This window comes from Meleagris gallopavo, chromosome 12 (assembly GCF_905368555.1).
Source record: "Meleagris gallopavo chromosome 12, MGAL_WU_HG_1.1, whole genome shotgun sequence".
Taxonomy (NCBI): domain Eukaryota; kingdom Metazoa; phylum Chordata; class Aves; order Galliformes; family Phasianidae; genus Meleagris; species Meleagris gallopavo.
Window position 1 is genome coordinate 17,574,361 of NC_139415.1, and position 16,777 is coordinate 17,591,137.

The 16,777-nt window shown below is 42.3% G+C and overlaps 1 long non-coding RNA gene and 1 other non-coding gene across 3 annotated transcripts; both read right to left on the minus strand.

Moving 5' to 3' along the window:
* Window positions 1-2,272: 2,272 nt before the first annotated feature.
* LOC146543568 (uncharacterized) lies at window positions 2,273-7,636 on the minus strand. Of its 2 annotated transcripts, none has more exons than XR_014885822.1 (3): window positions 7,206-7,636; window positions 6,223-6,396; window positions 2,273-2,723 (listed from the first exon to the last, which is right to left on the minus strand). It is a non-coding gene; the product is annotated as an uncharacterized LOC146543568 (long non-coding RNA). The 2 variants fall into 2 exon arrangements; XR_014885821.1 differs by having other exon boundaries at window positions 7,188-7,636.
* Window positions 7,637-16,507: 8,871 nt separating this feature from the next.
* TRNAQ-CUG (transfer RNA glutamine (anticodon CUG)) lies at window positions 16,508-16,579 on the minus strand. Its single transcript has one exon. It is a non-coding gene; the product is annotated as a tRNA-Gln (tRNA).
* Window positions 16,580-16,777: the final 198 nt, after the last annotated feature.

Here is a 16,777-nt window from a genome sequence, read left to right on the forward strand (position 1 = left end):
AAATAACCTTTGAAGAACGCGCAGCTCAGATTAGGGCAGCGCGTCAAGATGTTGCTGAGCACAACAAAAAGCCCTCTGCCTGCACTGGAACACGGGAGTGCTGCTTTCCTGGCACCCCACGGCCTGCACTCCTGTTTCCAAATGTTGTACTGATGTGCTATTTTTGCAGTGATGTTTAGGGATAGGCTCCAACCATGCAATTTTGGCTTGGAGTTCAAGCTTCCCTCAGTTAGTTAGGGATATTTGGCTCAGAGGGTTTTGATGTGGCTTGTTATAAAGGGAAAAGTGAGATATGGTTCTGAATTTGGGCTGCAAGTGCTTAAGTGTGTTCAAACTTACTGTATAGATCTAACTCATCCCTCTTGAAAATCTGGCTGGAAAGGAGAACATGAAAATTAAAAAGTGCAAAACATTACTTTTTCCCCCTACTTTTTAATTAATATGACCTTTCATAGCAGCAATGCTGCTCCTCCTACGCGCCGTGTAGGAAATGGAGTGGCTGACACGACCCAGGCAGAGGCACCCGTGTGCGAGCCTGCACACGCAGACACAGCTCTGTGCTGCCAGGTTTGATTTTTGTGTGCTGAGTCTGACTCTTGTTTGATCAACAGTGCACTGCCTGAGGATTGTGGCAACCTCTCTCCCAGGCTGGGACTGCAAGAACATTGCCCATTTCTTGTACTGCTGCATAAAATGCATTTACTGCCACACTCATGGACATTTTATCTCTCAACGATATTCGGTGGAGTAAATAAAGGAAATAAGAATGTAGTACCTGGGTATTTGCAGCAAGCTGGGCTGTATTTTGTAAAGAATCCTTGAATTCTACAGCCATCTGTTAGAAAAATTTCTACATCCTATGATCATTTTGGATGGATTCTAATCCTGGAAATGCTTTCAAGTAATTAGCAATAATAAAATCCATCTTTTAGCTTGTGTCAGTAACTTTGATATTTAGCATACTTTATGCTCTTTTCCCTTGTTCATTTTTCATGCAGGTGTAATGTTTAGATCTTTGGTGGTTATATTCAAGGATGCACCACCAGAGCATTTTTTCAGCTTTTAAGTATTGTTTCAGCTGCCTGTAAACTGACACAAAGTCATTGCACTGACCATGAATAGTTCACATAGTTTTGAAGTTTAGGTTCCATGAGAATTCTCTTGTCAGCTGCTAACGGAAACTTTAATTTTACAGAAATACCATTCTTAAACTTACCGTGTCAGTTTTTATACTTTTCAGATCACATAATAGGTAATTTTTATGTATATTTCTTTGATTTCCAGTTAATTTATAGCCCAACCTGTTTATTTCCTTCCACCGATTCTGTACTCTAGGGACTTATCTATATTTAATTACATTTTGTGTCAGCGTCAGCAAATTGGAGCCAGGGATGCAGACCTTACCTTGCAACTCCTGATACAAGCACCAAACAAAATAGTTTCTCCCAATCCCACCATCACAGCTACCCACACTGCTTATCTCCATCCTGTCCTTCTTGTTCTTCCATCTCCTCCTCCTTCTTCCCCGGTTCCACCAACCCTCTTTTGCTTTCTACCTGCTGCTCTCTCTCTCTGTTGGCTGTGGCACACTTTCATCCCCAGGTCCCCACTAGCACATGTAATTGTAATGCTCCATATCATTACTGGCTTGTCAATGCCTCTATCAAGCCATGTCTCCTATCTTATATCAAACTGCAAAACTTTCCTCCATAGCTTGTCATCAGTTGTCCACATCAAGACTCAACTAATGCCACGTGTGAAAGGGTCTGTGAGCAATAATGACTGTAGTGCTGTATTTGCTTCTGAATAAAGAGCAACATCAGTGAATAGTGTTACTGTACAGGCAGAGACATTCATTGCATGCACAATTCCTGCAGGCTTGCTGCACAGAAATGGGTCTATATGTTATTCAAACAAAGCCTTTCCCCAAAACATTGTTCAAGGGAACACTGGGGATCTCAAGGCAGAGATCTCTGCACACACATGGAGACTGAAGCAGAGATCATTAAGTCAATAGAAGCATTCCTATTAATTCCAGTCAGTGTTGGATCAGATTTTAGTATGCATTGGAAGTCAATTGAATGAGTCAACCACCACGCGTATTGCAGGTGGGCAGCAATGTGATGCTCAACGTGGTGTCCTCTCAAGTATGGGGTGGAGAACTGTCAGTTGGATTTAGCTTCCCCAGCGGGACTTACAGGGTCTGGCAGCCACAGAACCATTTTTTCCCATGTTGCAACCCCTGAATTTCTATCTTGTAGTACTGAAGTCATTTTCAAAGCCTGGTTTTGTTTATTTTAAGTGCTTTTTACACATGGGTAAACTGAAGCAAGGCAGAGGACAAGCGACAGATGGTCAGGGATAGTGCCAGGAATGGAATTGAGAATTTCTCTGTCCTAGGACATGGTTTTAACAGACTTTGTCTTGGGACTGTGAGATCTGACTGCTTATAATTCATGAGGCTTCAAGAGTGTTCAGAAAAAAAATAATTAAAAGCTATTATTATTCCACAATTTCCTGGCAGAAACTGGCTTCCATAGGCAAAACTATTTCAGTTACTTAAGTAAGCGATCCAGGGCTTAATCTGCCCATTTTCTTACCAATTTTATTCATTTTGAATTCATTTGGCTGTGCTGTGTGCTCTGCTCATTCACATCTTCATGGAGGAAGAATGAGACTCCAAAAGAACCCAAGAGAATGTCTTCCAAAAAGATATGGCACATCTGTAACATTGGCAAAAATAACTATAAATATAATGATGGTGGATAAGTATAAACCATGTAACTGGCAAAGCAACAGTCTGCATTTCAGAGGATGGATTGCCTTACCCTGTCCAGTAACCCACTTTATGATACAGTAATAGATCTACATCCAGAGGCTTATGCAATGAAATGGAGCCTTTGGCAAGCTGGAATCACACTGGAAGCAGCATTTTATTATTTTTTTTTAATATATGCTTATTTGAAAATCTGGATTCTATCCCTTTTGACATAGAGAGACTGTCCCTGCCTACAATGATTAAGCTCTAGGACAGATTATGAAATAATGTATTTAAATGTTATGATGCAGCACTACAATGGTGCAGTTATCCTTCCTTTTACTGCTTCAAGTATAGTCCTTCTGAAAAGCTTTTGCACTCCAGGGAGACTACTGGTTATAAATTATAAAAGAGGCAATAGAATATCATGCATGTATGCAAAAAAGAAGACTCAGACCCTTCTCTAGATAAAGTACTTAGTGAAGCAGATAGAAATATGGGGAAATGAAGCAAACACAGGGCCTGATCCAGCAGCCACTGAGCTCAGCAGAAGCACTGCAGGGGGGTTCCTTAGGAATCAGAGTCATGTGTGTCATGAACTGCAATTCACAAAATGCAAATAGAGAATTTTGTTGTATATGAGCAAGGATAAAGTCTAACTGGAGTGTCTAGGCATTCCACTCGGATAAAATGAGCAGATTTTTTCTCCAGCAGGTAGATTTTTTCAGCAAGGGTTTATTGCCAGTATTCATGTGAGAGTTTGCATTCCCAAAAGCTCAGAAATACTGGGAAGCAAAAAGGAAAGAAAATTTTCCCAAAGAGGAGACCCAAATGTTTCTAAATATTTTCTATATATATTAAAAAAAAGATGCAAACTCATCATCATTTCACTTTTCAGTGGCGCTTTTCTTCCTCAGAATTTCAAAGTGTGCATCTGAAGATTGCATCATAAAGCAGCTAACATCAAGTTTTGCTGTGTTGCTGCGTGTTGGGGTATCAAGCGAGTGATGCCACACCTCTTCTCCTGTAATTAGTAGGCAAATAAATGTGTACAGCTGGAGTGTATTTTTGGAGTGGCTCTTCCTGTAGACAACAGAAGCTCTTGAACAAATATTTGCAGCAGATTTTTAAAGAATAGAACAGTAGAAATGTTGCTTGAGGATGGTCCGAGTCCTAACACACGTCCCAACAACAACAACAACCTGTTCTCCAGTGCAGCTCTAAGTATTGCTCTCATCATTAAAGCACGGTAACAAAAGCTTCTCTTTGTGGACTAATAGCAGGAAGGAAATTATGCATGCAGATTTGCCAGCAAAAATAACAGTCTCAGGCTGTAAACATACGCACTGATATTGCTGTTTTGTTGCTATTTTCAGTAGCTCCTGTACCTCAGGAGTGAGAGTAAAGACTTAACTGTTATCACTGCTGTTCATGCATCAGCCTTAGAGGTTTCCTTTGGACTCGTGCTCCTTGGCCCAGCTGGAGGCAATTTCTACAAATAGCAGTCTTTTCCCTGAATCAGTCCGATTCATCTCCCAGACTCATTCCACGTGATGCTGTTGCTGTGGGTACCTCCTCTTACACTGTATTTAAAACCACTTTTGATTACTCCCCATCTCAGCACCTTATTTTTTTGCACTTAGGTTTACCTTCAAGTCTTGTCTAGACCAAGCAATGGCATTCCATGTACCCAAAGAGCTGCCTACTTCAGGCCCTCATGTAGTCCTGCTGTTTAAACTTTTGGTATTCTGTTCTAAGGATCAGTCATATCACAGTGGTTTAAGTGAAGTATATCTGCCAGTTAGCCACTTCTCAGGGGTACAATTAGCCTTAATTAATATTTGTAGAGCACTATTGAGATTCTTGAGAGAAACAGCTACAGAAGTGCAAAGTATTATAATTAATTTAAAACTATTTCATCTTTGAGTAACGGACTAACAACATGTAAGATGAGATTCTGCAAGAAAAACTAATTTATTTGCTTCATAGACAAATGTTCTGAAATCTCAGTTTCCATTTACTACTTCCTGTGCATGATGGATTTTGAATTTTATTACTCTTTCATATCCTTTGATACATTGAAGCACATAGTTTCCTTTGGTTGAGGAAACACTGTCTGACATGTGGAAGTCACATTAGAATAAATCAAACCACCAAAATTACAAAGTTAATAAAATCAAAAACAATCCACATCACCATTTGTCTTTAATTTGTTAAGTATTTAAGCCATAAGACCTGTAATTAATGTTATGGAATCATTTCCATATTCATTTATAAGGCATCTCAATTACATAAATACTTATTATCTGGAAATTAATCCAGATCATTAAAATTCAGAAAGCTGACAAGTCATATTGACATCTGTCGAGATGCACTAAGAAGAGATTTTATGTTCTGTCTGACACTGTTCCATTAGAAGAGCTTTGCTCCTGACCAAGCTTCGACAATACTCCACTTTGGAAATAAGAGCAGTGCTTCATTCAAACAACATCAGCAAACAGAGCAGTTCTTTCGTGCAGTGAGCAAACATCAGGTCACTCCTCTCACTAACTGCCACGCAGAGTTTCCAGGAAAATGCATCAGATACATTTGCAACTGAAAATCTGACCCAAATTAAAGCTGATGTTCTTGTAGCACAGCTCGGCTGCTTTTCTGAAACTCTACAGCCCTTCAAAATGCTTCTTTCTATCGAAATACTTAAAATTCTTTCAGTGCTTTCAATACTTTCAAGATGGTGCACCTACTCAGAAAACACCTTATGCAGAATGAAGGAAAAGTAACACTTCAGCATTTCATTTGCAAGCTGAGCCATCATTGCTGAATTATTAGCTAGAGAGTCATGGGTATTTAAAAAACGTGTCCTGATTGACTGAAAGAATGCATCTCAGGCCGCGCTGTCAGTGAATTTGTCATACAAGACAGAGAGCTTTCATTATTAGACTTTTTTTTCTAGGTAGAAATAAAACCAATTTTTAAAAAGCTACAGCTAGTTCAGAACATATTAACTAATATTGCAACTGCACTATTAATTCAGACCTGTCTCTTTTTCAGCAGAAGATACCTTGAATGGTAAGTGCTAGCCCACCAGACTAAGGAGTTATGCCACAATCTTCTCTGTCTGGATGACTATATGACAAATTACCAGAGTGGAAGTTGGCTCAAGTACTGACTCATGAGGGTTTCATCTCAGTATAGATATTTTTAGTATCTATTATTTCACCTTGGGTACTTTTAAAATCTGTATCACTGTCCAACACCTCTCCTAATTATCTGAAATTCTTTTCTTCTGTAACTGCTTTGGAATGTTCCCATATATTAGTACAACTACTGACCCTGTTCTGTTGGGCTCTAATTATACTCATCTACCCATTCAACTAGGTAAGCCTGCACTTGCTCAAAATGTGAGCAACTGCTCAGAAACAGAGGTAAACAGAGAAAAACAATGAATCTTAGCGATGACTCACCAAGGATATAGGTCACATCGTGCTTCTGCCCTTTTCTGAGCTCCCCCAGGGTTTGGTCCAGCGTACCCAAAGGAACCCTCAGCAGACCCCTCATGCATGCAGAACTCTTGAGTCCTCCTGTTTGAATCCATTTGCCATAATAGCTCTGCCACCTTCAACACGAACAGCCTGGAGCTGACCAAAGAGATGAGAGCGACCACAAATTGAGCAAAAAAAACAAACAGAACTTCTTCGCTTAATCCACACTACTCCAACTCATCTGCTTACATCTCCAAATCGATCTGCTAACAGCAGAGGAGTGAGAGTGACACATCTGATCCTTCATACTGCGTGGAGCTCTGCGTGGAGCTCTGCATGACAGCGCCAGCAGAGGGAATTGAGGATTCACTAGTGATTGCTTGATCACCCCCTCCAAAAAGTATGGCCAAATGTTGATGCAATGTAAATAATTCACTTAATCAAGTTTGAGTTTGACTCAGTGGCAGCATTAAACTATCTTGATTTATGGCAAATTCTTTAAATCATTGTCTGTTTTGTAATATAAAAAAGAATACTTCCAGTATAAATAATGGGGTTGGAGGAAATGTCCTTGGCAAGTCAATTTGTTCCATGCTGCTGATGGTTCCTGTTAGTGACAAGGATTATTTCAAGAAGGAGACAATGGAAAACAGATGCAAAAGCGTTTACCAGAAGGACAGGGAATGGCAGCTCTTCCAAAATGTCAAGCGTGCAGACTAGAGTCAATTTAAAAGAGAATTAATTATTTAAACTGAATTAATTTGACCACAATGAAGCCCTGTTAAGCCATCTCATCTATCCACTTTTCCACTATGTCATCCCCTACAGTCTAATTCTAAACATTGCTCCTTATTTTTGAATGCTTCACCTGAAAATTCCCTTACCCAGTCACAGAAGCAATATCTAGCTTTCAGAGTATGTTTACTGCATCCAGTCCCAGAACTCACCCAAAGAACTGTGCTCACCTCCAGGTGATACAGTCAGGGTATGCTGCTCTTCTTTCTTGTGGACACGAACGTGCTGAGGCCAAACTAATGTCTTCACTCAGCTGTTATACAAGGCACGTGAGCTGAGGGTGGTGAAGAATTTCACAACAGCAATGTATCCCAGCAGATACTGGATGATCTAGTTGGAAGGTCCCTTCCAACTCTAAGGATTTTGTGATACTAACTTACTTTTGTTTTAAAGTAAAGACTACAAACACCATCAAGCATGGCACACAACTATAGTTCAGCTGGTGTAACCCTCCCAGCTGGAAGGGCAGGTCTGAATTGAAAGGATCCCAAGGAAGGTCTGAGGAGCAACAATTCAGTAATCATATTTAATTATTCCTTACGGAGCCACAATAATGTACTATTTCTTAAAGTGTTTTGTGCACTGCTGCTTTCTTGTGAGAGGGCTATGACTACTGCGTGTGCGGAAAACTTTGAGGGAGTTCTTAGAAACCATAATTTTTTGCTTGATCATTCATAACCAAATACGTAAAGAGCCATTCACGTTATCGCTCTTGCGCAGCTTGTATTAGATCTCCATAGTTACACTTGGCATAACAAGCACAAAGAAGAAGTGTCTTTGCAGGGCTGATAAGCAGAACAGGAAATAAGGGAACATCTGCTACAGCTTTAGATGGTTTTGCCTTTAGCTACTGCTGAAAAACTTCAGGCTCTGCATTCCATGTCCTTCTCCTTCTCCCTTGGCCTTTGACACCAGCAGCTGCTGAATAGAAGATATAAATTGCAATATCTACAGAACGGGAAGGACATCATTTTCCAAAGGGATACTGGGATACTTAATGGATGTTTCTCTTTCCATGTTCTGATCACAAGGAACACTGGATAGCAACACTGCAGATGGAGTTTTCTCCTTAAGGTCAACCACTTCCTAGTTTGCAATTTTTTTTTCTCTAATGCTGTGTTTTCCTTTGCAAAACTGCTTTGTTTTGTTTTGTTTTGCTCTGTTTTAAACACCAAAAACAATTGCACCATATAGTAAATATTAATTATAATCATCAGCAGCGCTGTAAGGAAACCATGTGCTTCCCTGAATCAGAAGTGGGGCTCCCAGCCCAGGCAATTTGTCTTCTTGTGGAAGAACAGCATTTCTATAGCACGAGCAGACCAGGAACAGTTACACAAAAATAAATATCAAACAACTGACAGCCAGCTATTCCTTTGTTTAAAGAAAGAGCTGCTGAACATTATTTTCTAAAAATGGGCTCAGCCATACAGTGCAGATTCCCCACTTGTGCTCCAGATAGTTCAGCAGTTCCACCTACATCATAGTTTTGTTTGCGTGGAAAACTATGAACAGAACGACTGACAGCATTACATTTCTTAGAGCACTGAGGCCCATGTACTGTAAATGCATCTTTGGTACTTCCTCAGAAATTGTACGTTCCCCTAGGAAATTACAACAGTTGTGATGAAATCACATTCATCCGTATATGGCAGAAGCTTTGCGTCTGACACGAGGAAATGAGAATGGGTAATGAGTAACAACCAGAACGATGAAGACACCACTCCAGAGTTCCGTAAGTGTAACCAGGAGGAAAATTTTGCCCAGAAACTCTACGTTCTGTGCTTCGGATTTATATGCAGTTTTAACACATTCTATTCTTAAACTGCAGATGGATGCTGCTTTGCCAGAAAATAAATGATATACTAGGATGGCTTCAAACATTTTCAGGAACCATGCTGACGTTCACAATAAAGAAACATCAAGTAACTTTCCTAGTGAGATCATAAAAGCTGCAATACTGATCAAAGCACCAAAATGCAAGGCGGTTACTTCATCCCCAGCACAAGATGCTGCCTCATATCTAGGACCAGGGGCTCGCTTGGCAGAGATGTTCAAACAGTCTGCAAGTAGAGCATATCACGTAGTATATTTAAATAGTTAAACATGGAAAAATCCACAAAGAGAGTCGATTTAAACCCTTGAGACTGCTAAACGACTGGGTTATGATTGCTGAACAGTAATAGTGGTAGCTTGTTTTATTACAGCCCTACCATAATCCTATGTACTCCATGCACACACAACAGCAGATTGCACTTCTTCTGAAAAGTGTACCCTCAAATTAGTAGGGAAATACAAAATGAAAACTACACAATTAATTGGTACTAGTGGCAAATATCTTCATAACTGTGATTTTGGAGAGGTTGGTTGTATTAAAACAGCAAGAAAAAATGTAGCTGGACATGGAATAAACCTATATAAAAAAGGAATGGCTATTCTATTTGCCTGATCATAATGCTATTGTTTTCTATATTTCACAGAGCACAATTTTTTCAACTGTATTCCTATTTAAATATCTGTCTTGAGCTGTGTGCACATTGCAACTAACCAGATTGGAAACATGCCAAACTGTGGAGTAATCTTTAGAAGAACTGCAGAATCAATACATCAATTCCCATTAATTCAGTGTCAGAGGAAACAAATGTGTACCTCTCTGAAGCCTGTGTGTGTTCCCCACAGAGGCTTACTAAAATAGGCATCTTCTGTCTGCCTTCCTTCCCTGTGCCCTCCAAACATCAGAAAGCAGAGTCACAAGGGGGGGAAAATTGGTCTGGCTCCAAAATCCAATTAAGGCAGTTTTAGTAATCCTGTCTCCTGACCAAGTTGTGCACAAACTCTTGCCCAAATCCAAGCCGTCCCAAACTACCCCTCCACTGCTCTGGGTTCCTTGTTGCACCCCAGGGCTGAGAACTTCTAGACCAGCTGTGAAGGGCTTCCTGTCAAAGCCATAAGGCATAATTCTGCACAGTGATGAGAAGAGTCATATTAATGAATAATCATAATTGATAGTGCATTTTAAATCAGTTCCATAAAACTTGCTGTGCTCAAAACAAACATTTTGCACAGTTTGCTTTCTGCACAGCTGGCTAGTGAGAAAAATCTTGTCCCAGAAGGTTTGCAGAAGCACATGAAACACATTGTCAGGATCCCAAAGGTGCATGTACTCACAGAGCTGAGGGTGCAACCTGTCTGACAGCAGCTCTCCAAAGAACAGAGCAGGAAAGAGGCAATGGGTGATGAGATCAGCCCCTGCGGAAGGAGACTCCTGCTTGGAATATCAATGCATCTTTTCAGTCTCTCTTATTATGACTATTTGTGCTTTTATCAAATTTTCAGTTTGCTCCTTAAGCTACGGGACCAGATGGCTCCCATGCATAATGCACTGAATCATGGCAAGGCTTGAGGTATTTGTTATAACAGCAAACACACGCGCTGGGCCAGGTTACTCTCTTTCACAGTCAGCATATGGTGCAGGCTGCCTATGGATGGCATTGCAGCAGGTAGCTATATATACAGGCAGTCAGAAGATTGGAGTATCTTTTCTTCTTGTAGGTTGTCAGGAAAACGACTGTCAGACCTTCGAAACAAATAGCAAGGAATAGAGGCGGTAATGCAGCACATGGCACAGGACAGATGCTCAGCACTTCCCGTGATGCACAATGCCTGATGGCAAGGAGTCCTGATGGGCCAAGGACACGAGGCTGTTCCTCCCCTCTGATTTCCCCTTGCAGCCTGTGATTAAGCTGCTGCTGACACTTGTCTGGTGCCTATTTGCAAAGCCAATCGCTGTGGGCAGTATTTCTGTAAAGGAGATTAAACTCATTGTTTGAGAACATCTTTGTCTCTGGCATTTTTTGAATGGAAAACAAACCTGATTTTCTCTTCACATACCTCATGTAGATTTGAAGTAAATTGAAGATGTGGCACCACTCTGTACACAGAGTGAATTAGAGGGGAATCTGCAAATATGGCAAGTAATGGTTGGCAGACAATAAGCCTGTGGGGTTTACACAGCCAGTCTGTGATCTGTGCTTCAGTGACAAGCCTGAGAAAATCAGCTTGTAGTCATCCCTCACTGATACGCTGCAAATACCCATTTCTGAAGACTGAAAGAGGTGCAATGAATGATGCTTTCTACATAGCTACAGAGATGACTGCTTCAGAGAAGTCGAGATTGCTGTGCTGAGGCTTGGTGTAAGCACCAGATCTCGAGGTGGCTGAGGGAAGTCCCAGACAGCACAACTTGGTACACTGCTGCAGGTTGCACAACAGAGAAACAGCTTTACAATGCGCTCCACTCCAAGTATTTTTGGGATGAGAAAACGATCCTTTGGCTGCCTTACAGCTTGCTTTTCTTGGTATATATTTGCCATGCCCTCTGTGTTGGAAGCGCCAGGACACCTCGTGAGCGGGTGCTGTGCTGGCCTTCGCAGCCAGGCGCGAGTGCTGGCAGGCAGCAGGCCCCATCAGGGACTGGAACAGTGACCAGGAATGTCAAAATTGCAGCCTGTGCAGAGCGGCTCTTATTAAGGACACATTTTGCCATCACCTTTAAGGTCAGAGTTGGGCTCACTTTAGCAATCCTATAAATAGCAGCCCAAGGTTGATCTAGGAGAGGCTCGGATAGATCTTGGTTAGCATTCCCAGGAGAGGAAGGTAGATTCTTTTCCTATTTCTTTGCAGCCTATAACCTTGAGCTGGTCTCTGTGGGAAACATCGGCAGCATTTGCCAAAAGAGCTACTGCTGTGTGCCAGATGCCCTGCTGTCACACGACCCATACGTGTGCTTTGCTTCAACCTGGAAACCCAGACCTAATTCCACTAAACACTCAGACTAATTTCTCACTGGCAAAATCAGGACAAAAATAAATAAATAAATAAATAGACAGCTAGCTAGATAAATAAATAAGTAGAAGTTGAGCCTAATTTCTTGTAAGCAGTAGGACACCTAGTGGATTTGTAGGGAATATCTCTGGGATTCTGTGCAATGCTTTGTCATTTTCTTGGCAAAATCAGTTATGAACATATTTATGGAGGAATCACTGAAATATTCAGACGTCTATTTAATAAATTAATCTATCTAGCTTTATGGTCTTCAGTTTGCTCGCAGAACTTATTGCACCCTATGAAAAAACAATGAGTGTTGTGTGAATGGCTTGAAAAAAAAAATAATTATGGGGAACTGGACGGTTCCCAAGGTAGGGGAGCAGGAGGAAGGGTGTTTTACCAGATCAAAGCCATCCCAGTTGCTCCGTCTGACAGCTCTCTAATGATCTCAATGAGCAAAGTTTTAGAGCCACAGCCTGGCTCCTCGGATAATTGCAGAGCTTCACAACGAACATTGCCATGCTGAGCACAGCCAGCCTGCTCTGCTGGTGCTTTCAGCAGTGAATGGACCAGCCACAGAAGTCAAGCTGCCTCCTTCCTTCTCTGGGGCTGACTGTTTGAATCAGAATTAGAAAATGATGAGCAATGTGATGATGACACTGTGTTTATCTGGTAGTGATGCGCCTGTTAAATATATCATCAGCAAGTAGATTTTGGCCTTTGATAAGAAATAAAATCCTGTGCAGGTCTAGTAAGAGTAAGATTTTGAGAATGTCTCAGAAATTGTATCTTGGCTAGCAGTTATCCTGGGGCTGCCAGTACTATCTTGCTAATTTGTCTCTGGAGACAACAGACATAGACTATGAGATGTTTGCTGAGTCCAAAATGGATGCAGGAAACTGATGACTTCATTTTCAAAGTCATCAGAAGAAACACCAAGTCCTTGAGTCTGTTACATTCAATTTCTCTTCCCAAAGGCTGCAGGAGATATTCCTTCCCTTCTGCTTACTGTAATATTGGCCTAGCAAAAATGCTGACAGAAAATTGTTAATTTTTATAGAAGTGCTCCATTCCTACTCTTTTTTCAGTGTGATGCAGATCTGTGGAACCAGGATGAGGTTTGATTCTGGATATGTCCATGTTCAGCTCAAGATCCTTTGTTATTCCATCTCCAGGGCTAGGGAAAAAAAAAGGCTGATACAGAGGAAGTATTTTTGATTGGGCCCATTTCTTCACTTTTGAGCTGTAGAACTACAAAAAAGAACAGAGTATATGCTGGAATTCAAGTGAATAATAATCAGAAAAATCGACTCCATGCATTTTTATTGCTACTTCATCTGTCATGGAATTACCTGAGAAATTGAACTTCTTGCACATCATAAACTGCTTAATTTGGTTGAGGGTCTTAAAAAGAAGGGCTTTTTTGTTATTACTTCTGTTGATCTGTTTTATACTTGAAGCTTTTTCTTCTGACTGACATGTCAAGCTAAGGGTAGTGAGTGCTAAGAGTTTGCTTTCCTCTAATTTAGCAGCTGGATTGGAAAGCTCGAATTATCTTTGCATAATTGCAATGATTTGTGGCTTGTTAGAAAATGGCAAAGTATTGATTGGATTTTCCCCTCAGGAAATATTTCTCCTCTGATAGAACAGAGGAGGTTGTGGGGCTTCACTTTTGTCCTTCCTGCATTCTGCCCAGGGAAACTGGTGGCTCCTTCCATCTGGAAAATGGGAATTTTGGTCAACAGCCCTTCAAGGACAAGCTTGAGATATTTCACTGCACTCTATAAAGTGATGGACTTTGCAAACTGCACATGGGAAAGAATGAGGCAGAAGAGCTGCGACCACGTTACGTCCATTCTTTTTTCCTTCTCCTTTCATGTCAAATCCAACTGCAGAAAGACCTTGACTTTGTGGGAACGCTACAAGCATTGAATATAGTGGTAAAGTTTCTCTTGATTTTTTTCACCCATGATTTCTCCTCGGGTCTGAGGAGCTGGTGACAGGCAAGAAAAGGGAGGATGAAGGGAGGGTGTGAGGAAAGAATCAGATGCACGGTGCCTGGAGCTGAGCCACTGTGAGCTGAGAGCCCAACATACACTGGTACTACCAAGGCAAGAGCTGGGGCCTTTTTTGGCAGTTGCTCCATGAATTTCCAGAACAGAACCATAAATATGCAGTTATGAGTATGACCTCTGCTTCTTTTCTTTGCTAAATTGAACATCCAAGGGCCAGCTGAGTATCATTCCTTGTCTCTGCTCCAGTTGCTTGGAACGTGCTGCCTCCGCAAATGGTTGCATCCAAGCACAAACAAGAATTATGAGAGACCATTAATTCAAGGTTTGCAATGAATTTAGCGGTCCCGCAAGGATGACACTAATGGCAATTAATGCAGCAGAAATGTCAGTGCTGAATGACTTTTCTCACATTAAAAGCTGTCAGTCCCAGAGCACAGAGTCCACTGTTATTTTAGGCCTTTTGGCCATGTTTCAGTGGTGCAGGAGGTATCCCAGGCCATCCCATAACTGCAGCGGCATGTTCTGGGAGGGGGCACAAGGAAGAAGTAGAGCAGCCAAGACTGTCTTCACTGACAGTGACATTTCCTGAGGGTTTGTAGAGTCTCATCCTCAGCTTGCCTAGACAGGAACAAAATTAACCCAGGACTGAAAAGAATATAAGACTTAAATCCTCATACACTGCTGTCAGCTGACTCTGTTTAGATCCATAGCTCTTTCTGCTGTTTCAGTTTTGCCCCTCAGCACCAAAAAGAATGCATTTAATCAAAACGATCAAATGCATTTAAAGTGGCTTAGCTGGAAACAACCCCTACTGCTGCTCATATACATGGCAATCTGGAGGAATTTTTGTGTTACATGATGGGAAAAAGTGCTTTTTGCTTCTTAATGTCCCCTTGAAGTTCAACAAGTGATAACAGTGCAGTGGTGTAAGGATGGTGATTTTTGGCACAGCCAGAAGGGGTGCTGTCCTTGCCTTGTGCCCCATTATCTTATACAGGGTGAGCTGGATCCAGCAGAGGAGCATCTGCAATTTGGTGTAAGAGGAAGTAACACACGTATGAAAAACATAAGTAAAGGTTGTTCCCAAGCTGCTAGCTGACAAACAAAACCCAAAACACAGAAACGAGAACAGCTCTTACAGAGGGATAACTAAAAATACTTAACCTGTGTTATTTTTAATTTTTTGAAACCAGTAGCATTTCTGGGGTGTGAAAGTAGGCCTGAGGAACATCATGTCAAAATTAACATTTTTTTAATGACAAGGTTCAAAGGAGGCTGCAAATAGGATGCGAGATAGAAGCCTTAACAACACAGCTATAAATACACCCAAGCCCCCACGTGTAGAGTATTCATTATTAATCTTAATGCACTACTCAGCACAGTAGATCAGCTTCTGAAAGGGGCAGAAGAAAGAGCAGCACTTACAGACTCCACATCTTGGGTGTTCTGAGTTCATGTGCAGACAAAAAGTGTCAGTCCAGAGGTGCAGGCTGAGCCCAGACCCCGATGCTCCAGCCTACCTTGTCCAGTGTGCTGGCGGGGATTCGGTTCCATCCCATATCTCTTTGTTTTTAGCATTTTGTTTTCTTCTCTTGGAAGCTCTGAGGCAGCAGGAAACATTTGTAAGCGGAAAGGATCAGGTTATGGCTCATTTTCCTCCCAGCAGACAGTCACTGATGCTGTGGGTGCCCGGGGGTTTCTCTCCTCACTCAGAAATCATCACACGGCTGCTGAGCGCTGAGATGGCCAACATACTGAGAGCAGAGCGAGGCTTGAGGGCCTCGGTTTGAGCATCTGCGCACCAGGGCTATTTTTATGCTTTACAAGCTAGGTCTCCAGCCCTGGTGCAGGGGAAAGGAGAAGGCCTGGTGCCTGAGGGTGGCAGCAGGGCCGTGGCGGGTGAGGCCTGCGGAGCCCCGCTGTTGTCCTGGTACAAACCCTGAGGGCACAAACCCTCCTGGGGCTGTGCTTGCCGCTTCACAGCTTTAAGTTCCCCTTTGGCAGGTCTCATTTCCCTCCAGATGACCTCAACTAAATGCAAATAGGTAGAGATGCATGTTTTTAGCTGCTTCTGCTTCCATACCCCTCATTCTGAGGGTAGCTTTGCTTTTTCCATACTCTCCTGTGACTCTACTGCAGACAAATGCTCCAGTCTTTTCCCTTCCCCTCAGCAGTTTCAGCTTTGCACCTGATGGTCCTAGAGGCCATTTTGTGCTTCATGAACTCAAATATCTCCCTTCTATCTCCTGCAAGAGCAGTGCCACCATGCTGACCACCATTACAGAATCTCATAGAATCACAGGCTTGAATACTGCTCTTGAGTATAGTGCTGTACAGTCCTGGGCTGTGGGCAGATCTGTGGGACCTGGGTGGCTTCTCTATAACCCACCCCAAACTGAGTGGAATCACATAGTGCTGAGACCTCCCTGTGGAAGCAATCTCTTGTTTTGCACCATTGTGAGAAGAGTGCCCATACCTCACACAGGAAAAGCAGCCAAGAGAATACAAGGGGTGTTACACTATGTGTGCGAGGGAACCTCAGAAGGGAAGGGAGACAGGAGTACTTTGGGCCATAGTTGGAACGTATAGGGAAAAAAAAAAAAAAATGGAAAGGAAAAACAAAAACGTTCAGGTTCCACCGAGATTTGAACTCGGATCGCTGGATTCAGAGTCCAGAGTGCTAACCATTACACCATGGAACCGCGGTGACAGCACCATTCCCCGGCCACCTCTAGTCCTTACTCCGCAGCACTTCGCGCTACCACCGTAGCCGGTCCCGGGGCTGTGACCGCTCGGTGGAACCAGCGGTGCCCGGGAGGACTCGTCTGTACTGGTCCGAGCTCGCAGCCCGTCCCACCGGCAGCACCGTCCCTTTAAGGCCGGGCGGGGCGGGAGGACGG